Here is a 25349-nt window from a genome sequence, read left to right on the forward strand (position 1 = left end):
GCTGAGCAGTGGTCACAACTCTGCAGTTTCTTGTGGTTAAGTGGAAGGCAGTTACCATACCAACCATGATGCATTCAAATAGGGTGCTATGTCTTGTGTGTTGATAAAATTCGGTGACGGGGTGACAGGGGCATGCTAAGTTTCTTTAGCCATCTTTTGAAGAAGTAGAGGCACCGGTAAGCTGTCTGGGCCGTGGTGTTAACGTGGTTGGACAGATTGGGTGCTTCTACCTCTCTACCCTCTCAACCTCATCACCATTGATGTAGACAGGAGCATGTGCACCGTCCCCCTTCATGAAATCAGTGACCACCCCTTTTGTTTTGGTGCCTGAATCAGTTCATTGGTCTTACTGATGTTAAATGCAAAGTTGTTGCTACGACATTACTCAACTAGCTGAAACATCTCGTTCCTACATGCCCTCTCGTCACCAAGCTCTCTTATCAACTTCCTGCATTCCGACTCATTGATATGGGATATATGGTCCACTAAGATGGTATCTGCAAGCCTGTAGATGGAGTAGAGCAGAATCTGGCCACACTGTTGTGATTGTACAGGGGATCGGGGCTGAGGATACAGCCTTGAGGGGTACCAGGGTTGAGAATAGTGAACCATGTTATTACTAGCACCAATACTGTAATATTGAAACTGCCAAAGAGGTAATGCATTCCTCCAAGTGAACTATCCTCTCCTAAGCTGAAATAGTCAGAACTAAGGGCGTCATTACACTCTGGGCAGGCTATTTCATTTGTAAACACAACAGAGGCAAACAGGCCCACTGCTGGGAGCAATGTCTTGGAAGTGATTACCTTCTTGACAGGGAAGCAATTTGTAGATTTTCTCAAAGCCTCCTTGGGGGGGAGGGGGGAGACATTCCTTACTGACCTGTTGGTCTTCCTTGCATGTGATTATTCAAAATGGAGGACGAGCACTTGGGATGCCACGGAAAGCCTCGTGCCCCTGAAGAAGCTGAGTTTTTTTAAAAAAGGCTGGAGATTACCACCCCATCTGCACGTAAAGAATCTGCTGCCCCGGTCATGGCAGTGTCTGCTGTTTCCATGTTGGCCTCATGACCAACCCCAAATCCCACAAAACCAGAGGGAAAAGACTCCACCCTGAGGGGCTGGCTGAGAAGCAGACATATCTGGAAGGGAAGTGGTGATTGATTACCTGATTATGTTCGTAGAGTGAGGAGCTAGATTGAGTTGAGACAGGAGCGAAAGAGAATTAATTGTTTGCAATTATATAAATTGCGTCTACTCAGGGTTGTTGGTTGATGTTAGTATGTTGGGTCGTTCTAACCCGGGCTTTGTTCCTCATTGTTGGCCAGAGGGGCTCTGCCAGTGAAAACTGCCTCACCAAGCAAAAATATGAATCACAATTAAAGGAATTTCTTCAGAAGTCATGATGACGGGTTTTGGACTAAAACATCAACTATTTATTCCTTTCCATAGATGCTGCCTGAACTACTGAGACCCTCCAGCATCTTGGCTGTCTTTCCATGCATTTCCAGCATTGGCAGATTTTGTGTAAAGGAATTTCTTCATAACCTTTGCTAGTGTATTCATATTTTCACAATGTTTCCTATAGTCCAAAATAGTTGCATTTTTGCCATTGAAAACGTGCTATGATAATACTGCTTGATGTGTGTGTGTATATATACACACACACACCCTCTCCCTCTCCCTCTCCCTCTCCCTCTCCCTCTCCCTCTCCCTCTCCCTCTCCCTCTCCCTCTCCCTCTCCCTCTCCCTCTCCCTCTCCCTCTCCCTCTCCCTCTCCCTCTCCCTCTCCCTCTCCCTCTCCCTCTCCCTCTCCCTCTCCCTCTCCCTCTCCCTCTCCCTCTCCCTCTCCCTCTCCCTCTCCCTCTCCCTCTCCCTCTCCCTCTCCCTCTCCCTCTCCCTCTCCCTCTCCCTCTCCCTCTCCCTCTCCCTCCCCTCTCCCTCTCCCTCTCCCTCTCCCTCTCCCTCTCCCTCTCCCTCTCCCTCTCCCTCTCCCTCTCCCTCTCCCTCTCCCTCTCCCTCTCCCTCTCCCTCTCCCTCTCTCCCTCTCCCGGCCTTACATTGGCTCCTCACTAAATATAAAGCAGTAGATGGGTTGGATTGATTGACCTTGGAAAGCCATTTGGGAAATTTCATTATATTGATTCTTTGGTATCTTTATGGCCTCTGTATATTGGAATACATTTCCTAGCTGTCAGGGTACATCAGTAATAGAGCAAGTGTAACTTTTGTGACTCGGACCCTGGCACCGAATGTGTAATTTGCACGCTGTAGGAAGCAATGACATTGGGGCTATGTTAATGATGGCTCCACTTGTTTTCACTTGAAAATAGTTTTTTATTCATCCTATGTGGGTGTTTGCTGACAAGCCCAGTATCTGTTACTCATCCTTGGCTGTCTTTGTGTAGATGGTGGGGAGCTGTGCGAGTTGAAAATATTCTTAGTGCTGTTATATTGGAAATTTTGGGTCGATAGGATTATGCAAAATAATAGCTTGTTATAGACTAAATGGGCTAAATGGCCTCTTCCTGTGATGTAGTGTTCTATGACTGAATTTGTCCCAGTGACAATGCAGGTCCTTCCCAGTCAATGTGTTACATTATAGAAGATGCCACCTCTGTATTCTCTGTACCTTATCCCATATAGCCAAGGTTCAGTTTTGGGCCCTTTATTGAAAAGGTTTTGGGGAGCCAGGAGCCAGTATAATCCACACTCAGTCTCTGACCATCTCTTGCAGCTACAGTGACCACAGTATTGATGAACTTAGCAAGCCTCTGGTTTCTCAGTGCATTTGTACATAAGGACATAAGCAGGAGGAGGCCACTCAATCCCACTGTTCTACTTCCTGCTGGATCCCCTTAAACCTTCAGGAAAGAGATCTAAAAATCTGTTTTCATCACACTTGAATATGCTCATAGATTAAACACCCACAGCCCTTGAAGGAAGAGAATTCCAAATATACCTTAAATCTCACTGTACAGGGGAAGCACAAGTTGAGCTGCTTGTGGAATGAAACAGTGATAGAAATTCACCATGCCTAAAAATTCTAGTAGTTTTTAGTAGTGTGGGGCAGTGGGAAATCCATAATAGTGGCTACTTTTGATGGGAAGGATTTTGCACCCTCTGTGGAGATGTGATGGTGGAGAAAGTCAATAGTTGATAACCCAAACTGGCATTTAACAGCATTAATAATCAACCCGTTTTGGCTTAAGTGCTCAAAAGGTGTGCGGAGATAATGTAGATGCTCGGATTTGGATGCACTGGCGACAAGTTAGTCATCCAGATAAACAAAAAGAGAATCTAAGTCTTTTAATACACAGTTCATCAGCCATTGGAAAGTCTGTGCTACATTTTTCAGCCCAAATGGCATGCATGTAAACTCGAGGCGATTTGGGGTTATCACAGCTGGTTTGGGGATGTCGTCCAAGCACACAGGCACCTAATGGTAGCCCCTAACTAAATTGACTTTGACTTTCCAGCTAAATGTGCTGGAAAGTCTTGGAAGTGGGTGACCGGGTAACATTTGGGATTGGTGAACTAATTCAGGCGTCAGTAATCGCCACATGGGTGGCAACCACCAACTGACTTGGGAACCATATGGAGGGGTGAAACCCAGGGGCCATTCGATTTCTGTACATTGCTGCATCATTCCATGTTGGCAAACTCGCCCTTTGGGGTTGCCAGCTTTTCTGGGTCCAGTCTACGTGCGGTGGCATGAACTGGCAGACCAGTTGTGAAAATATGGTGCTTCACCCCATGTTTTGTGACTGTCGCGGAGAACGTGGGCTTGGTGAGATTTGTGAATTCATCCAGCGGTTGAGTAAGCTCACATGCGGTGGTACATACGCTTGATAATTGTTGTGGGGAACTTACTGGGGGAGAAGGGTAATGACCCAAAATCCTTGGATATCCACAAGCCGGCAGTTCTAAAGGTCAACCAGCAGTCCTTGGGCACACAGGAAATTTACGCCAAGCAGAGGTTTAGCCACTTCAACCAGGACAAGGTCCCAGAATATCACCCGTTGTGTCCCATAAGTCTGGATTTTGCTGCCATTGGTGGACTCCAGCAAGGTTTCATGGCGCTTTGCCTTCTGGGAAAGAGCTGGCGTTGAAGGCAGCACACTCACTTGAGTAACCGTGTCATCTTGAAGCAGTTCCATAATGAACAGTAGATGGCCCTGGCAGCTGGAACCCACGGTGTTCACCCACCTCTGTTGTCCCGATGCGCTGGCACCGTTGAAGCCGCAAAGCGGTCGGCACTTCCTAGTGTTCCTGCAGAGTGAGCATGGTAAAAACACATACCCGGCATAGTCTGTTTCGCAGCTGTGGGCTTCCTTATGTCGTGGGTCTTGCTGACCAGGCTTATTGAAGTAGAGAAAGGAGGAGGAATGATGCAATGCTGCCCGACTGAGTGTAGACTTTCAGCCATTTTAGCAAGCTCCCTATAGTCCATAATGGGTGCGTTAACGGGGGCTATGTGAACTTGATCAGGCACTTGCTGCATGAAGACTTATTTAAAAAATAAAATAAGGATGGTGATTTGCCAAGAGAGACAGCATGTGGTCCATCAGTTACGATAACTTAGCATTTCCGAGGCCGGGCGAGGAGAGCAACTGTTTGGCATGCTCAGACTCTGATAGTCCAAAAGTCTGGAAAAGGTGAGTTTTTAGCAATCAATATTTATCATGTTTGGTTGGGTTTGGAGCAGACTCGCCACCCTTGCAGCTGTGGAGTTGTTGAGCGATGTTACTACATGGAAATATTTGGTGGTGTCTGCTGAGATTTCTTGAAGCATGAATTGAACTTCAGCTCGTAGAAACCAAGTGAAGAGATTTTGAACCAAGTGAAGAGACTTTGCTCTCAAAACTCTGTCAGCTTCAAAGCAACTGCGTTGGCTGACATATTCGATAACCTTGGAATCATCCTAGTGCATCAGGGTCACCAATGTAGGTTTTTGCAAATACAAATCCCATTTCCAGAAAAGTTGAGATATTTTCCAAAATGCAATAAAAACAAAAATCTGTGATATGTTAATTCACGTGAACCTTTATTTAACTGACAAAAGTACAAAGAAAAGATTTTCAATAGTTTTACTGACCAACTTAATTGTATTTTGTAAATATACACAAATTTAGAATTTGATGGCTGCAACACACTCAACAAAAGTTGGGACAGAGTTAAAATAAGATTGAAAAGTGCACAGAAAAGTCACTACTGTCGCTACTGTGACAATTATAGCCACCTGGGCTCGGGAGTACTTCGGAAAACCATTGTCACTCAACGCAGTCCGTCGCTGCATCCAGAAATACAACTTGAAACTGTATTACGCAAGGAGGAAGCCATACATCAACTCTATGTAGAAACTCTGGCGAATTCTATGGGCCCGAGCTCATCTCAGATGGACCGAAAGACTGTGGAACTGTGTGCTGTGGTCAGATGAGTCCACATTTCAGCTAGTTTTCGGAAAAAACGGGCATCGAGTTCTCTGTGCCAAAGATGAAAACGACCATCCAGATTGTTATCAGCGAAAGGTGCAAAAGCCAGCATCTGTGATGGTATGGGGGTGCATCAGTGCCCACGGCATGGGTGGGTTGCATGTATGTGAAGGTACCATTGATTCTGAGGCGTATATTAGGATTTTAGAGAGACATATGTTGCCATTAAGGCGACATCTCTTCCCGGGACGTCCATGCTTATTTCAGCAGGACAATGCCAGACCACATTCTGCACGGGCTACAACAGCGTGGCTTTGTAGATACAGAGTGCGTGTGCTTGACTGGGCTGCTGCCAGTCCAGATCTATCTCCTATTGAAAATGTATGGCGCATCATGAAGAGGAGAATCAGACAACAGGGACCACGGACTGTTGAGCAGCTGAAGTCTTATATCAAGCAAGAATGGAAAAAATTTCCAATTGCAAATCTACTATAATTAGTATCCTCAGTTCCAAAATGATTAAAAACTGTTATTAAAAGGAAAGGTGATGTAACACAATGGTAAACATGCCTCTGTCCCAACTTTTGTTGAGTGTGTTGCAGCCATCAAATTCTAAATTTGTGTATGTTTACAAAACACAATTAAGTTGGTCAGTAAAACTATTGAAAATCTTTTTCTTTGTATTTTTGTCAGTTAAATAAAGGCTCACGTGAATTAACATATCACAGATTTTTGTTTTTATTGCATTTTGGAAAATATCCCAACTTTTTTGGAAATGGGGTTTGTAAAACGACAGTGGCATCTTATGTTTCAGAAAAGCCGTAGCAGCCTATTTATCGAGTAACAAAAGATTTAACACAAAGCGTACTGAAAAAATTCCCTTCATGTAATTCAGTCATCATGGCAGACTGACCTCTCAAAGTGAAACCTCAGCTCAATGTTAGTGGTAGTGAATTATGTACATTTCCACCAATTACATTACCCTACAGTGGCAATGAGAAGAGGGCATGTCCTGGATGATGGGGGCCCTTAAGGATGGATGCTGCCTTTTTGGGGTATCACTTTTTGAAGGTATGCTAGTGCTCATAATGGAGCTGGCAGAGTTCACAACTTTCTGCAGCTTTTTCCGATCCTGTGCAGCGGCCCTTCCATACCAGACAGTGTTGCAACCAGTTAGAAGCTCTCCATGCTATACCTGTAGAAATGTGATTGCCTTTGGTGGCATACCAATTATTCTCAAAATCCTGATGAAATATAGCCGCTGTTATGCTTTCTTTGTAATTGCATCAATATGTTGAGCCCAGGATAGATCCTTAGCAGTATTGAGACCTGGGAACTTGAAACTGCTCATCCTTTTCATCTCTTGATGAGGACTGGTGGGTTTTCTCTTCAATTCCCCTTTCTGAAGTCCACAATCAATTCCTTGGTCTTGCTGACATGAGTACAAGGTTGTTGCTGTGACACCACTCAACCAGCTGATCTCTCTCACTCCTGTACACTTCGTCATCACCATCTGAAATTTTGCTAACCCTGGTTGTGTCGTCAGTAAATTTATAGATGGCATTTGAGCTGTGCCTAGCCACAAAATCGTGGGTGTAGACAGTAGGGCAGTGGGCTAAGCACACATCCTTGTGCAGCAGTGTTGATTGCCTTGACTTTCATTAGTTAATTAGCCAAATTCACTAGTGTATTTCAGATTCTGTATTGAGTGTTACTCTTCCTGGTCCATTTCACAGGGCCTCCTGGTGACCAAATTTACAAAGTATTCTCAAAGAATTTTATTTTATTTTAAAAAGTTTTGGAATATAGATCAGTATGGCATAGTACAAGTCCTTCAGCTCATGCTGTTGTACTACTTTTAAACATACTCCAGGATAATCTGACCCTTCTCTCTCACGTAGCCTTCCATTTTTCTATCATTCATGTGCCTATCTAATAGTCTCTTAAATGTCTGCCACCACTCCTGGCAGCAGATTCCAAGCACCCACCACTCTCAGTATATAAAAAAAATTACCTCTGACATTCCCCCTATACTTCCTAACAAACACCTTAAAAGTTATCTTGAGGGTTCTGCATGATGATGCTGCCGCCTTGAAGATGTCCTCGAGAGAGAAAACCATTCACAATGCTGTGGAAAAGCTGTTTTTTTTAATGTCTATTTTGAAACTTGACACACTGCATTGGATAGAGTAAGGATGCAAAGTTATCATTCAACTGAATTTGTAGCTAACTATTCCTCCTGCCCACAGTTGAAAAGTTGTCTATACTTGGCTTTGGTGGAGTGGGGCTAATGTGCAACTGACCCCATTTTGCATGTTACGATCTTTAATGGCTGTATTAAAGCAGAGATTGGTCTGCTAAATTGCTGCTGACATTGTTGACTCCAGTCGCTTTCGTAATCCACGCTTGTATTGCAGCATTGTTGTTCCTTGGTAAGTGAAGCTGATTGAATTTCTGACCTTGTAGCAGTGGGCAAGTGATAAATGAACATTAATGTACTGATGTGCTCATTTCTCTGGAGTCCAGTTGTACAGCCAGCTGGGAGTTAATGCTGGAGACAATATAGGAAGTTAGTTCAATGTAAAGAGCTATTTGTTCCTTTCTTCTGGTTGTGATATTTTTAATGTCTGTCAACATAAGACATAGGAGCAGAATTGGACCATTTGGCCCATTGAATCTCCTCTACCAGTCCATCATGGTTAATTTATTACCCCTCTCATTGCCATTCTTCGGTCTTCTCGCCATTACCTTTGACATCCTGACTAATCAGCCTGAACTTTAAATATACCCAATGACTTGGCCTTGTCAACCATCTGTGCACTGAATTTCACAAATTTACCATCTCTTGACTAAATAAATTCTTCCTCATTTCTCTTCTAAAGGCATGTCCCTCTGTTTTGAGGTAATGCCCTCTGGTCCTGGTCTACCTCACCATTGGAAACATCTCCACATTCACTGTATCCAGGCCCTTCAGACCCTTAGGTTTCCATGAGGGGGGCCTTGCGAATATTAATAGGCTTCCATCGTAATTTTCTGAACACGATGCAAGAATTTAACTTTAATTCATATGTATTCTGCATCAAAAAGTCATTATTAAGTTAGCCAAAAGCAAGCAGTGCTCATGACAAAAAAATTATTTAAGGTGATACTATGAAACAGAAGTAAAGGGCTGGTATAAGTCTTGAACAGAGGAGGTGATCTGAGTGATATCTGGCACCTCCCTCTGTTTGACTCACTCTTTGTTCAGTATTGGGTAGATTATCTCAATTATGTGGGCGTTTCCGACAAGATCAGTATTCTCTGCCTACTTCCCAGTTGCTCTTAAAGGTGACAATTTTCTTGAAAGCTGCATTCCATCTGGTACAGGAACTCACAGTGCTTTTTGACTGACAGAACCCTTTGAGCCTGCTGCTTGGCTGTGTATGTGCTTCACAGTCGTGCATGAGACAAGCCCATATTCCTCGGCTTGTAAGCCATTTGTTCTCAAATGACTTCTTTCTACTGAGGTTGTACGTGAACATATATGCTCACCTATGTGACAAGAGAACATTGTAGAGTTTGAGGAACTTAGATTTGAGGTTTGGGCAAGAATTTTTTTTCGGTGGGGGAGGGACAGAGTTGGCAAGGGTGTCATGTTGGGTTGGATTTGTTGAGGGTGGCATGCTGAGAACCTCTGATTTGTGGAGGTAGCATCATTCAGCACGGTAGCATGCCGGTTAGCGTAACTCGTAACAGCACCAACGAATGGGGTTCAATTCTGTCTGTAAGGAATTTGTACGTTCTTCCCATGACCGCTTGGGTTTCCTCCAGGAGCTCCGGTTTACTCCCACATTCCAAAACACATGGGTTAGTAGGTTAATTGGTGACGTGTGTAATTGCATGGCGTGGGTTCGTTGAGCTGGTCCTGTATCTGTAAATAAATAGACTAGAGTAGGGTGTTTCATTTGTTTATGAGATTCGTAGCTCATGGATTCATGATTCACGAGTCGGGGCATTACTGAGTCATAGGGCATCAGGAATGAATACTCTCAATCTTATCGGATGCTAATCTTTCAGTCTTGCTTTTTGGTGTGGCACGTTGATCATGTGAGGTCTGGTATGGAGTGAAAATGAATTGTAGAGCAGTTGGTCAGGTTCTGAAATAAACAGCCATCTGTTTTGCACAAATAAACTGTATTGTTTGCGAAAATATTCCAAGCTTTGATTTGAGAATCTGGAATACTTAAAGTACCTTCCTCAGCCAAACATGAAATGGCCTGTAGCGTGTATTCAACATTGTGCTGCCTGTCATTAAAGGACATCTCAATTATCTTTCAATTCATTAGAAAGGGAAGTGTTCGTATGCAACAGGGATTTTATTAATTCCATTTTCTTCAGTATAAAGACAACCAGTTGAGTGGGCTGAACGCCTAGTGTGACATGCATATCCACACAAGGTGCTGGGTCGCTTTTTTTGTTCTGTCTGTTTATCAGCCAGGGGGTCTATGGGGAAAGCTCAGAATCTGAATCTGACACTAGCTGCAAGGAAGCAAAAATACAGAAGTGCTGAACTGAGAAAACCGAAATGCACTGGGGACTTGCTTTGTAGTCTTCTAAATTGGGATTCAAAGTGACTGTCGACGATGTTAAATAAAGGATGATTAATGAGATTTTTTTCCTACAAATTTGAGCCATGTGCTTTAATTGTGGTAGTGCAGTTGAAATGTAGAATTCAAATCAAGATCACTGATTAATTCCTATTGAATTGGTAAATTGGTTTATTACTGTAACATGTACTGAGGTACAGGGAAGAACATTGTTTTGCATGCCATCATACAGATCACTACATTACACAGTGTATTAAAAGGGAAAAGCACTAACAGAATATAGAATAAAGCATTACTTTTACAGAGAAAGTACAGTCCAGGCAGACAATAAGGTGAAGACCATGACCAGGAAGATTGAGGTCTTACTGTACTGGGGAGCCATTCATGAGTCTGATGATGGTGGGATAGATGCAGCAAGGTAACAGTGGAGGACATCTTAACTGGCTGTACCATTGGTGTGGTGGCTACATCACAGGATTGAAATAAACTGCAGGGAGTTGTAAAATTAGTCAGTTCCATCATGAGCACTAGCCTCCATAGTATCCAGGACATCTTCAGTGAGCGATGCCTCAGAAAGATGCTGTCCATCATTAAAGACCTCCATTACCTAGGACATGCCCTCTTATTGCTACCATCAGGAAGGAGGTACAGAAGCCTGAGGAGAGACACTCAACAATTTAGGAACAGCTTCTGTCTCTCTGCCATCAGATTTCTGAATGGATATTGAACCCATGAACACTACTTTTTTGGTTCCTATTTTTGCACTACTTATTCACATAGTGCCTGTAAAAGTACCCCCTAGAAGTTTTCATGTTTTATTGTTTTACAACATTGAATCATAGTGGATTTGATTTGGCTTTTTTGACACTGATCAACAGAAAAAGACTCTTTCATGTCAAAGTGAAAACAGATTTCTGCAAAGTGATCTATATTAATTACAAATGTAAATCACAAAATAATTGATTGCATAAGTATTCACCCCCTTTAATATGACACCAAATCATCGCTGGTGCAGCCAGTTGGTTTTAGAAGTCACATAATTAGTTAAATCACTTGTGTGCAGTCAAGGTGTTGTCAAGAGACTGTTGTACATAAAAGTCCCAGCAGTTTAGCAGTTTCTGAGATACTCAAACCATCCCCTCTGACACCAGCAATCATTCCACAGTCAGAGTCACTTAGATCACATTTCTTCACCATTCTGATGTTTGGTCTGAACAACTGAGCCCCTTGACTATGTCTGCATGTTATGATGAATTGAGTTGCTGCCGAGTGATTGGCTGATCAGATATTTGCATTAGTGAGCAGACGCACAGGTGTACCTAATAAAATGGCCACGGAGTGTATGTCACCATGCTTCTGGAATACAATTAATGACTTGACCTCAACTGTTCTCTGTACTAGAGAATTCACTGGTTAATCATCCCGTGCATGAAGAAATGTCTTATTCCTGCCCTAAATGGCACACTCCATATGGGTCATTACGGTAGCGCAGGGATGATGTGGTAACATAGCAGTAGCATAACACTATTAAGTGACCTGGGTTCAATTCTGCTGCTGTCTGTAAGGAGTTTGTGTATTCTATCTGTGACTGCATGGGCTTTCTCTGAGTGCTGTAGTTTCCTTCCACGTTCCAAAGACCTACCAGATGGAAGGTTAATTGGTCACGTGGGTATAATTGGGCGGCACGGCCTCATTGGTATGGAAGGTCCTGTAACCGTGCTGTAACTCTGAATAAAAACAAATAAAAATCCTGAGGCTATGACATGCGATCCTGGACTCTCCTGCCACAGGAAGTTTCCTTCCTGTGTCATACCTGTCCAGTAGTGTTCAAATTTTGAATAGGTTTCTGTCGTCTTCTCTTACTCCAGGACTAACTGATCTGATCTCTCAAGCATCAGTCCTTCCATCCAAGGTATCAGTGTAATAGGAGTTTGTTGGGGTTTCACCAAGGCCTGGTGCAGCTGCAGCTGCAGCTAGACACCCTTCCTCTTGTACAGAGTTCCTCATGTATGAAGGCCAACTGTGTGCTTTCTGAATTGCTCGTACTTTGGCTGAAGGACTTGTTTCATCTTCAGCAATGCCCGAAGCATTGTTGAGAATCCCTACCACCCATCCCACAATCTCTCTGACCCACTACTGTTAGGAAGGTGGTACAGGAGCATCCGGACTAGGACTGCCAGACTAGGTAACAGCTTCTTCCCTCAGGCTGTGGGACGAATGAATACACTGCCACCACGTTGAATTAAACCATTTTGAACGATATTAACTTATTTGTGGTAATGTTTAGCTTTATGTGCCGTGTGTATTGTGGGTGCACCATGATCTGGAGGAATGTTGTTTCTTTTGATTGTATACACGTACAGTCAGATGACAAAGTTGACCTTGAACTGTCCCTTCTCCTATCATCCCTTTCTATCAAGTGAGCTTTGTGGTGCTGATTCCACTATCTCTGGTTCAGCCCACAATGTCTGCGCCAAACTTGATGCCAAATTAAACCATACTCCCAGCTTGGTCATGTACCTATCTAAAAGTTCCTTAAACACCACTATCGTATGTTCTTCCATCACCACACCTGGCACCCACCACTCTCTGTGTAAAATAAAGGGTGTCCACACACCTCCTTTAGACATTCTCCCTCTCAGCTGGTGACGCAGTGGAATCAGCGCCGGACTTCGGAGCAAAGGCTCCCAAGTTCGAATCCAAGTCGGGCCACCCCCGCCCCCCCCCCCCCCCGTGGCACGCTTTCCATCCGTGCCAGGTGGAGCGTTGAGCTAGCCACTCGGCCTCGTAAAAAAAAAAGGGTCGAGTCAGGAACGTTCATATCATGACCCGGTTGATCTGAAAGGAGACCAATCCTGACACCACATGCCAGACAAGAATGGCTGAATGTCTGGTGCGACATGCTAGGAAGGAACCTCAAAGCTATGCCCTTTAGATTTTGACGTATCTGTGCCGGGAAAAATATCTGACTGCCTACCTTGGCTATGCCCCTCATATTTATATAAACTTATATCAGGCTTCCGACACACCAGATGTTCAGTAGGATTTTTGCCAATGCTTATAATAAAACTGAGGTCTCCCTGTGAATGATAGAACAATATCATTTTGCAATTCCTTCCAAGCAACACATGGGTTTTTTTTCAATGGTGTGCTGATCTGTCGACGTGAACCTATGTTTCTCCTATGCTATCATGAAGGATCCCACCCACCCTGCTCATGGACTGTTTGTCTAATGTTCAATAAAGCAGTTGTTTGGAATCAAATGACCTTGTCTGGCGTCTGTGGGCTGGGTGTGTCTGCACCTGTGCCACCCCCTGCCCCTGGCACTTCTCTGCCACCTGCCCCACGGCCCTCGATTGGCACGCCACCCTTGGCATTCCCAACATCCTTTGCTCCTGCCAGATTTATGAACCTGTTCTCTGCTCCATGTTGACAATTATACGACTGTGCAAAAGTCTTAAGATACCCTAGCTATATACAATGCCATGAAAAAGTATTCAACCCTTTGGAAGTTTTCATGTTTTATTGTTTTACACAGTGGATTTGGCTTTTTTTGGACACTGATGAACAGAAAAATACTCTTTTGTGTCAAATGGAAAACAGATCTTTACGAAGCCATCTAAATTAATTACAAATATAAAAGCCAAATTAAATTCACTGTGATTCAATGTTGTAAAACATGTAAATTTCTGGGGTTGGGGGGGTTAAAGACACTGTATACATGCCTAAGATTTCTGCGTATATTTATCGTGATTTTCTTTTTAATTGATATTGCGTTCTTTATCTTATTGTGGTTTTTGTGTTGCATCAACTCCAGCGTAACAATTATTTCTTTCCCCTTTACACTTGTGTACTAGAAGTGACATTAGTAATCTTGAATCTTGAAACTAGGGTTTCTTCAGCAGCACATGGGAGGGAAAAAAAGACTTCCATTTCTGAAGTGATTCTCTTTGTTTTGGGATGCCTCGGAGTATTTTATGTCAGCAACGCAAGCTTGATGGTCAGCACAAATAGAGCGGAGTGAAGGGTCTGTTTCTGTATTGTATCGCGCTCTGTGACTCAATAACGTGTTGTGAAATTTGTTGTTTTGCAGCAGCAGTAGTACATTGCAATACATAGTAATTAAAAACTATAAATTACAACAAGAAATATACATATTAAATAACTAGTGCAAAAAGAGGAGGGCAAATAGTGAGGTAGTGTTCATGGGTTCATTGTCCACTTTATTGATGATAGCAATGAAGAGGACATGTCCGGGTGATGGGGGTCCTTAATAACTTTTGTTGGTGGAAATGTTACAACCATTCAGGCAGATGGGGCTTATCGGCTGTGGTTGGCAGCTTGTCTAGGAGAAGGAACACACTTATCTCCAGCCTCCGCTACCTTGCAGTTATACCTAGGGGAAGGCTTCGAGTAAACCCCATGGGAAAAATCCCTAACTGGAGTCCCTAAGGCAGTCCTACGTTGAGTTCAACACTGGCAGCTCCTGTGGTGCCGCTGGTCCCAAACTATATCAATCTCTGCCATTCCTTTAGATTCATCAGCTACCTGGAGAGTGGGATCCTACTACATGGGCAACAGTTTGCGCTCCATATTGTACTCCCCTGGCTTGCATATCATGTAGGCAGCTGGGATGCAACAATCGTGACCCTCATAACGGAGAGCCTCGGCAACCAGTACGCATCAGGCTCCCGACAATTAGCAAAAAGAAAATCCTCTTAATTAGTTGACTGGGAAAGTACAGAAGGCTTCCCTGCAGAGCAGAATTCAATCCTAATTCATCCTGTCAATTCCTCTTTCTGCTACCAGTGACAGGCTTGTTATTGCCCTGTTATAAAATGCAACATTCTTCCAGCTGCTTATTCTGCTTTAGAAATAGAGTTTGAGCACACACTAAAGAATTTGCTGTAACAGCAGAGTTCATCTTTTAACTTGGGTTGTTTTCTCTGGAGTGGCAGGAGCTGAGTAGAGAACTGATAGAAGTTCATAAGAGTATACCGTAGATAGAGTGTACATAGTTTGTGAGTGCCTGGGTTGTTCTGCCAGTGGTGGTAGAGGAGGCAAATATGATAGAAGAGTTTGAGGAGCGGTATGACAATGTAGGTGTTGTGGTTTTCCCTTTGAGGCAAAATCTTGAACTCGGGAGTGTAATGTCAAAAAAAAAATTGGCTATTAAGATGGAGAGAAGGGTATATTTTCTTTAAGCCTCTTATAAGTCACGATATGAGATATATGTCACCATATACAACCCTGAGATTCATTTTCATGCAAACATACTCAGCAAATCTATAGAACAGTAACTATAACAGAATCAATGAAAATTGAGAGTGCAGAAGACAACAGATAAATAAATAGCAATATATAATGAGTACCATAACACCTCTCCTAATTGTCAGAGATGTAAATCTTGTGACGGAGGCTTACTTCATATGCTTTGGAATTGCTCTTATCTGGAAGACTTTTGGAAATACATTGTTAGAATAACCTCAGATATTATAAAAACCAAAATTTCATTTGATCCTGGGGTCTGGATTTTGGAGACCTACAAGGTCTTAATGTGAACTACAATAAAAAAAAGTACTTAATATTGCTCGTGGCTACAGCCGGGAAAAAGTGTATCCTACAAAACTGTAAATCAGAATTTCCTTCCTCACTCAGGCAGTGGTTAAATGAGTTAACATCCTGTAGTAAACCTGAAAAGATCTTGTATATTGTGAGGAGGAAACCAGCAACATATGAAAAAATATGGGGCTCCTTTTTGGCCTTATTACCATCATTACACCTCCTCGGTTACTGAATTAGTATGGATACCCATCTTCGCGTGCTTCTACTATCTGCGTAGTCTAGTAATATATACTTCATTAATACACATTAGGACCTCATACCTTACTTGATCAAATTTTATTTTTGCTATTTTTCAATTGTGAACGAAGAAGAAATTTTTACCATACCAGGGTTGTGGGTGGGTGGGGGGGGGCGGTGGGAGGGAGTATTTTGTCTGTTTTTTGTTTGTTTTCTTTCTTTCTTATGTGTATCTGTTTATAAAATATGATTTTTTTCCAATAAAAATATCTATAAAAATAGCAATAAATAATGAGAATATGAAATAACAAGGTAAAGAGTCCTTAAAGTGAAATTATTGGTTGTGGGAACATCTCAATGGATGGGCAAGTGAGTGTAGTTTATCCCCTTTTGTTCAAGAGCATGATGGTTGAGGGGTAGTAGTGGTTCTTGAACCTGATGATGTGAGTCCTGAGGCTCTTGTACCTTCTACCTGATGGCAGCAGTAAGAAAAGAGTATGATCTGGGTGGTGAGGATCTCCGATGATAGTTGCTGCTTTCCTACGACAACATTTCGTGTAGATGTGCTCAATGGATGGGAGGGCTTTACCTGTGATGTACTGGGCCAAATCCAGTACCTTTTGTAGGATTTTCTGTTCAAGAGCATTGGTCTTTTCATACCAGGCTGTAATGCAGCCAGTCAGTGCACTCTCCATATGGCAAGTGATCAAGATCTTATTAAGATTCTTAATTGATGTGGGAACAGTTTGGCATAGGACCTTTTGCTTTCCAGAGGTTCAGTGTGAAGCTCATCACTTCAGTGAAGTAGTCCATAATACTTCTAAACACTGAGATTGGTTCTGGGGTGGAGCTAACAAGCACGGGCAATCTCCTGTTCATCCTGTACATAAAGTCTGCTTTATAGAATGGGAAAGCACAGAAATAGGCCCTTTGGCCTATCACATTAATTACCATCTTTTTGGCCATCTCTATTAATCCCACTTGCCTGCATTCAGGCTGTAAGACACAAGAGCACCTCTTGATTTTGTTACCCCTTCCATGAGGGAAAGAAATTTTGGCTCTCTATATTTCTCATCATCTTGTACTTCTTGTCAGGTTAGCCTTTTTCAAGAAAAATAACCCAGGACATGCCCCCTTCTGACTGCTACCATCAGGAAGGAGGTACAGAAGCCTGAAGGCACACACTCAATGATTCAGGAACAGCTTCTTCCCCTCTGCCGTCTGATTTCTGAATGGACATTGAACACTACCTCACTACTTTCTTATCTTTTTTTTACGCTACTTATTTAACTATTTAATATATATATTCATACTGTAATTTAGTTTTTTCCCTCTATTATTCTATATTACATTGTAATGCTGCCACAAAGTTAACAAATTTCACATGTGCCATTGATCTTAAACCTGGTTCTGACAAATAAGCCCAACCTGTCCAATCTCTCCCCATAACTTCTCTCCTTCAATCTACGCAATGTCCTTCCTGGTGAATCTTCTCTGCGTTATCTCGTGCAGCCAAACCACTGTTTTGTAAAGTTACAACATTATGTCTTAACTGTTGTATGCTATACCTTGGGCTATGAGCCCCTGTTGACCTCATCACTTTCAAGGAACTATGATTTGCACTCCCCTAGCACCATTCCTTAGCACTTGACTACTTAAATGTATATGTCCTTTCCCTATTTGACTTCCCAAACTTCACCACTTGTTAGAATAGAATTCCAACAGGCAATGCTCTTTCCATCTGATCTGTATCCTCTTCTCGCTATCCACAACACTAGCGGTTTCTGTGTCAACCACAAACTTACTAACATGGCTCTTACATTCACATCCCAGTATATAGGTTGATCACCACTAGCAACGATCTCTGTGGTACTCCAGTCACAAAAGTTTACTTCCACCTCTGACCTCCTATTAACAAGGCAGTTTTGGATCCAATTAGCCAGCTCACTTTGGATTTTAGACAACCACCTTATCAAAATGCTCTACAATGGTTCATATAACAAAATGGTAGATGTTGTCTATTACTTCACAAAAAAAGTCATATTCACGACACTAAAATTTCCCTGCACAAAGCCATGCTGATTATCCTAATCAGTTCACACTTGCCCAAGTGTATGTAAATCCAGAAAAACACACACATAATGCTGGAGGAACTCAGGTCAGGCAGCATCTATGGAGAAGAATAAACAGTGTTTTGTGCCGACACCGTCATCAGCATCCCGGTAGATGGTGCCAGACCTGTTGAGTTCCTCCAGCTTTTTGTGTGTGTTACTCTGGATTTCCAGCATCTGTAGAATTGCCTGTTTTTATGTCTGTAGATCCTGCTTCTTACAATTTTCTCTAATAATTTCACTATCACTAATACCAGTGTGTAGTTTTCTAGCTCATACTTGTGGCCCCGCTTAAAGGAACAGTATTTCTTATCCTCCGGCCTTCTGGCCTACAAACTAGGAAAAATCTCTCCAGAGTGAGAAATGTAAAGCAGGGAAATTATTAAAAAAAAACTTGTGCTGAGCCTTAAGCACACCACACCAGGAACTGGGTACATTTTCTGCTTTATATATATATATTGGTTTCCAGTTCATTAGGACACCTTGGGACCAATACAGTTGGCCCAATTAAGCGGCTGCCCCAATTAGCTGAAATAGTTAAAATGGAAATAATGAAAAATGCTTTTCAGTTCTCACTCTGGGGGGTGGAGGGGAGGTATAAAAAGTACAAACTGCCGTTTAACTGAGTAACAAATTAAGCACTACAATTACTACTACAGTGCTATATTAGTCCTTAGTAGTTAACCATGGAGGAATTAATTCAGTGTACACAGTTTGCCATGATCTTTTGACTGTAAATGAACAAAATGACCTAGTGCAGATAATGGACAGCCTTTATGCAATGCTTTTGACAGTTGCAACCAACAAATCTTCATTTTCATTGAAACATTCAAGATGAATCATCTCTAAATTCTTTGTAGTTTCATTTTCACTCCTAGTCGTTACTGCCATCTCGAAGCCTGAATCCTTAACTGCAGGGAGCAAAACAGTTCTGAATTCTCTTGCTGCTTACTACCAACTAACATGGAAAAAAAAAATCACTTTTTTTTTGAACACGAACACAAGTAAGTGGCATTATTTTAAGAACTATTTACTCTAAGCACAGTGTAGAGTCTAAGGGACACACAACTGTACACGACTGATGCCAGTTAGAAACTGGCAACAGTCTTCCGTCCCAATTCAACAGCAAATAAAATGGTTATTTTCTTGATTAGTTTTTGTTCTTTAAGAGTTGTCCAAAATAAGCATCTGCCCTGATGGTCAAATTAACCGGAATCTGCTGTATTTAAATAAATCAGGTCAGGCAGCTCCTATGGAAGGAAGAGAAAAGCCAACGTTTCAGGCCAAGATCCTTCATCAGGACTGGAAAGGAAGGGGACAGAAAATGGGGAGGGGAGGAGCATCAGCTGATGGGTGATCGGTTTATCCAGGTAAAGGAGGGGGAGGAGCTGGTTGGTGACAGGTGGAAGAGAGAAGGGGCTGAAGAAAAAGGAATCAATGGGAGAGGACATGGAAGGAGATGGGGATCTGGAGGGAGGAAGGTGTAGACAATGGGCATGTCATGTGGGTGGGGGAGGGTTAGAGGGGTAAGGGTTCTGGCCCGAAGTCTCGACTGGTCATTTCTCTCCAAAGTTGTCTGACCTGATATGTTCCTCCAGCATTTTGTGTGTGTTTATAGATACAGTTCCTTAGGATTTTCTCCAATAATTGCATGAATCCCAGCCCACGTCTGCTACCCTGCTTAAATAAAGGAACAATATTTATTACCCTCCAGCTTTTTGGTACCTTGCCTGTAGCTAACAAGCTAGCAAAAATCTTGTCAATTTCCCAGAGTGACAACTGCATGGCAGGAAAATTATATCAACTTGTGCGGAATCATGGTCATGCCACTCCAGATGTGTAGTTTTAACACCAAATACTGGAGTAACTCAGCAGCTCAGGTAGCACCTGTGGCATCTTACCCCTTGCTTTCCAGTCCTGATGAAGAGTACCTTGGCCCAAAAGGTCGTCTCTTTATTACCCTCCATGGATGCTGCTGCTGCCTGACCCGAGTTCCTCTGGCATTTTGTGTTAGTCCAGATTTCTAGCATCTGCAGAATCTCTTATGTACTGCAGCTTTGTTGCCAGTTTTTAGTTTTAAGTGAAAAGAAACACACACAGCATCAGGACCGAAGATAAAGGGGGCAGAAGCCTGTGTATACACAAGCCAGCAGGTGACATGCTGTCGTCCTTTCCAGTCCTCGTGTGTTAACACACGTCCCCCTTAGATCCAAGTCAACACACACAAAATGCTGGAGAAACTCAGCAGGTCTGCCGGCATCTATGGAGAGGAATAAACAATCGATGTTTCGATCTGAGGCCCTTTACCACGACTGGAAAGGAGCCAGAAGCCCAAATAAGGTGTAGGGAGTGGGAGGAGTACAAACTGGAAGGCGAGACCAGGTTGTGGCGGGGGGGGGGGAAGAGTGCGAATCGCGAGGAGCTGGGAGGTGATTGGTGAAGGAGGGAAAGGGTTGAAGAAGGGATATTGATAGGAGAGGACAGTGGACCATAGAATAAAGGGAAAGAGGAACCAGAGTGAGGAAGGTGTAGGTGATTGGCAGGTTGAGGAGGGCTAGAGGGATAAGGGTCTTGACCCGAAACGTTGACTATTCATTTACCTCCATGGACACTGCCTGACCTGAGTTCCTTCAGCATTTTTGTGTGTGTTTCTCCGGGTTTCCAGCATCTGCAGACTCTGTTGAGGAGTCTTTCTGTTTCCCTTGCATGCTGTGATGTCCAAGCAATGATGCATCAGAAATTCTGCTAGCCCATTTCACTGCCTTTAACTTTATGAAGTCCATTTGATTCTTCTGCTGGGGACAGAAGCAGAACCAGAACCACAAGAATTTCGCTCCATAAACAACCCCAGACTTAGAAGGTCAAAGGGCATTTGTGTGTTTAAGTAGAGACTCATTTAAAATGGATATATACAATTTTGGAATTGCCACAAGGAGATGATGAACTCCCAAAAACAACAGTGCAAAGCTTGATGACTTGATGATCATTTGTAATCTTTCAGAAAAACTGAAAGTGAAACTAACTCAGGCCCCCAGACAGAAAAATTTTGCCCTGAGCAGGGAGGGCGGAGCAACTGTGGTTTACACTCAGTATGAGAGGGCCCCCGTAAATCTCTAGTGATTGGAAATTGTCAGGCAGCTCAGCCGGGAATCAAAACCGAAACTTAAAGCTTGCTAAAGGAGCGTTTAAAGGCTGTATCGGGGCCCAGGAAGCACAGTGAACTCTGCTTAAGATAAGATTCTTGTAGCCAGAATTGTTCCATTTTAGACTTTGCATATAACATTACATTAATAGATGTATAATCTGTGTACATTTTGTAGAGATTATTACTTGGCTAAACCTAGGCGTTGCGAATCTTCCTTGCCCCGATACAGTCGTTTATCAGTGGAGATTCAGCTAACTTCCTGACCAGGAAGCCTGGTTTTTGTGGTGAAACTCTTCCCTCTGAGTTGCCAGTAAGGAAAGAGTTAGTGCTGCTCCTCAAAGCATGCAGTTCGTCTGTGACTAAAGGTGGTGCCTTTGTTTTGAAATACCTGTTTGACAGGGATTGTGCTTGGCCTTCCTAAGGTGGGTGTTTAATAATAGATATTTCTGAGAGCATGTTCATTTGGTTGAATTAGAATACCATGTCTAATTTAGTAATTAATTCAGCTAACTTTCTGAAGTGTGCTTTCTTTCCCAGATTAGTTTTGCTAAGTATGTGCTAATTCAAATCCCTTTGCTGCCCTGTGTTGATACTGATACAAACTGCTTTCAAATCAGCCTCTTTGGATTCTAGCACAGAGTCTCTGTGCTGATAGGAATGAGTCAAAAATAGGATCAGGAACTGGAAGATTTTTAAAAACTTTTTTTTGGTCTGCCATCCATGAACGAATCTTTGAATTCACAGTACAGAGACAGGCTGTTCAGCACCACCAACTGTACATGTTACTGACCAATGTTCCCTCTAATTTTTAATAGTGTGCGCAAAAATTTTATGTTGTGCAAATTTTTTTCCTGTGACAAAAGTATGTGCGCACTGAATGCACACATGGCACAGTTTATGGAGGTTTACAAAATGTTTGACATAAAACTTCACAGAATAACAACAAAATAAGATACATATTTAAGTCACTCAGTTATTTTTTTCTCTCTCCTGTCTTTGGCATTTACCCATTCTTTGTAAACTCTATCTAGACTAATAGAACTTCCATCCAATTGATAGCTTTTGATTCTCATTAACATATCCAAATGACATACACCTAAATGAATGTTCTGAACTTAAAGAGGGGTAACTTTGAAGGTATGAGACGTGAATTAGCTAAGATAGACTGGCAAATGACACTTAAAGGATTGACGGTGGACATGCAATGGCAAGCATTTAAAGGTTGCATGGATGAACTACAACAATTGTTCATCCCAGTTTGGCAAAAGAATAAATCAAGGAAGGTAGTGCACCCGTGGCTGACAAGAGAAATTAGGGATAGTCTCAATTCCAAAGAAGAAGCATACAAATTAGCCAGAGAAAGTGGCTCACCTGAGGACTGGGAGAAATTCAGAGTTCAGCAGAGGAGGACAAAGGTCTTAATTAGGAAGGGGAAAAAAGATTATGAGAGAAAACTGGCAGGGAACATAAAAACGGACTGTAAAAGCTTTTATAGATATGTAAAAAGGAAAAGACTGGTAAAGACAAATGTAGGTCCCCTGCAAACAGAAACAGGTGAATTGATTATGGGGAGCAAGGACATGGCAGACCAATTGAATAATTACTTTGGTTCTGTCTTCACTAAGGAGGACATAAATAATCTTCCAGAAATAGTAGGGGACAGAGGGTCCAGTGAGATGGAGAAACTGAGTGAAATACATGTTAGTAGGGAAGTGGTGTTAGGTAAATTGAAGGGATTGAAGGCAGATAAATCCCCAGGGCCAGATGGTCTGCATCCTAGAGTGCTTAAGGAAGTAGCCCAAGAAATAGTGGATGCATTAGTGATAATTTTTCAAAACTCGCTAGATTCTGGACTAGTTCCTGAGGATTGGAGGGTGGCTAATGTAACTCCACTTTTTAAAAAAGGAGGGAGAGAGAAACCGGGGAATTATAGACCGGTTAGCCTAACGTCGGTGGTGGGGAAACTGCTGGAGTCAGTTATCAAGGATGTGATAACAGCACATTTGGAAAGCGGTGAAATGATCGGACAAAGTCAGCATGGATTTGTGAAAGGAAAATCATGTCTGACGAATCTCATAGAATTTTTTGAGGATGTAACTAGTAGAGTGGATAGGGGAGAACCAGTGGATGTGGTATATTTGGATTTTCAAAAGGCTTTTGACAAGGTCCCACACAGGAGATTAGTGTGCAAACTTAAAGCACACGGTATTGGGGGTAAGGTATTGGTGTGGGTGGAGAATTGGTTAGCAGACAGGAAGCAAAGAGTGGGAATAAACGGGACCTTTTCAGAATGGCAGGCGGTGACTAGTGGGGTACCGCAAGGCTCAGTGCTGGGACCCCAGTTGTTTACAATATATATTAATGACTTGGATGAGGGAATTAAATGCAGCATCTCCAAGTTTGCGGATGACACGAAGCTGGGTGGCAGTGTTAGCAGTGAGGAGGATGCTAAGAGGATGCAGGGTGACTTGGATAGGTTGGGTGAGTGGGCAAATTCATGGCAGATGCAATTTAATGTGGATAAATGTGAAGTTATCCACTTTGGTGGCAAAAATAGGAAAACAGATTATTATCTGAATGGTGGCCGATTAGGAAAAGGGGAGGTGCAACGAGACCTGGGTGTCATTATACACCAGTCATTGAAAGTGGGCATGCAGGTACAGCAGGAGGTGAAAAAGGCGAATGGTATGCTGGCATTTATAGCGAGAGGATTCGAGTACAGGAGCAGGGAGGTACTACTGCAGTTGTACAAGACCTTGGTGAGACCACACCTGGAGTATTGTGTGCAGTTTTGGTCCCCTAATCTGAGGAAAGACATCCTTGCCTTAGAGGGAGTACAAAGAAGGTTCACCAGATTGATTCCTGGGATGGCAGGACTTTCATATGAAGAAAGACTGGATGAACTGGGCTTGTACTCGTTGGAATTTAGAAGATTGAGGGGGGATCTAATTGAAACGTATAAGATCCTAAAGGGATTGGACAGGCTAGATGCAGGAAGATTGTTCCCGATGTTGGGGAAGTCCAGAACGAGGGGCCACGGTTTGAGGATAGAGGGGAAGCCTTTTAGGACCGAGATTAGGAAAAACTTCTTCACACAGAGAGTGGTGAATCTGTGGAATTCTCTGCCACAGGAAACAGTTGAGGCCAGTTCATTGGCTATGTTTAAGAGGGAGTTAGATATGGCCCTTGTGGCTACGGGGGTCGGGGGGTGTGGAGGGAAGGCTGGGGCGGGGTTCTGAGTTGGATGATCAGCCATGATCATAATAAATGGCGGTGCAGGCTCGAAGGGCTGAATGGCCTACTCCTGCACCTATTTTCTATGTTTCTAAATGGTTTCTCAGCTTGTTTTTGAGTTGATTCGCTCACAGTCCGCACTAGATGCAAGAAAGGGTTTCCCAATGTCCGCATCAACTGCGCAAGGTCGCAAAACTGTTCATTTTGAAGTACAAATGCCACCATTTAAGCAAAGTTTGAAATCAGTTTGGACTTAATTTTTTTCTTGCACGGAAAATTTGAAATCATTAAACTGTCTAACTATTACAGTATGTTCAGCTAGAAAATTATGATATTTTAGACATAAGGCATTAACTTGTTAATCGCCAAATGTGAAGTCACAATCTGCAATTGCAGAGAAATCAAAAGCTGACCATTCTTGTACCTCACCCTGTAACGGGTAATGACGGGTTCTGTTGCTTGAGCTTTAGTACACCGTCCAAATGCAATTTAGTTGCCAAATGACAATTGAAAAAGTCAAGTTTCCAAATATCATCCCACTTCTTTCCACTAGCGTATTCTCCAGCAACTTTGCATCACGACAATACAAACAGCTAACTCCAGTTTCCGATCATATGTAAATATTTTTCGTAGCTGAACGTTCATGACCTCATGAGCTTTCGGTGTAGCCGTTTTTACAATTTTGTTAAGCCATTCAATTTTGAACAAATTTGCAGTTCTTTTGCGCTTCACGCCCTTCGCTTCTTTTGAATTCGACATAGTGAATCAATAATTTTTCAATTAAAAACTTTGTGAGCTATCTACAGGATTTGAAACAGATCTTTGTAAACTTTACGATATGAACACTGTCCGTCAAAGATGGCTGCTGCCATGATGCAGCAGTACAAACTGGAACAGGATAGGTGAGGTGACGAAAATTACTGACGTGCGTTGTGGTATTTGAAAAACCGACTAACTAGTTAACAGAAGCATTTAGCTAAAAGATTATTTTCAGTAAGTATAATTATTAATTACATTATTTTGGGTAACTAACCTTT

The 25349-nt window shown here is 42.6% G+C and overlaps 1 protein-coding gene across 2 annotated transcripts in view; it reads left to right on the forward strand.

Moving 5' to 3' along the window:
* adar (adenosine deaminase RNA specific) overlaps window positions 1-25349 on the forward strand; it is a 112858-nt gene that overhangs the window by 7283 nt on the left and 80226 nt on the right. Inside the window, exon 1 of one of the 2 annotated variants that reach the window (XM_063041865.1) lies at window positions 21109-21500. The exons of the other annotated variant lie outside the window; for it this stretch is intronic. The gene's annotated coding sequence lies outside the window, so the exon portion shown is untranslated. Of the gene's footprint in view, window positions 1-21108; window positions 21501-25349 lie in introns of those variants that run through there. 2 annotated transcript variants of the gene reach the window in all.

This window comes from Mobula hypostoma, chromosome 2 (genome assembly GCF_963921235.1).
Source record: "Mobula hypostoma chromosome 2, sMobHyp1.1, whole genome shotgun sequence".
NCBI classification, from domain to species: Eukaryota; Metazoa; Chordata; class Chondrichthyes; order Myliobatiformes; family Myliobatidae; genus Mobula; species Mobula hypostoma.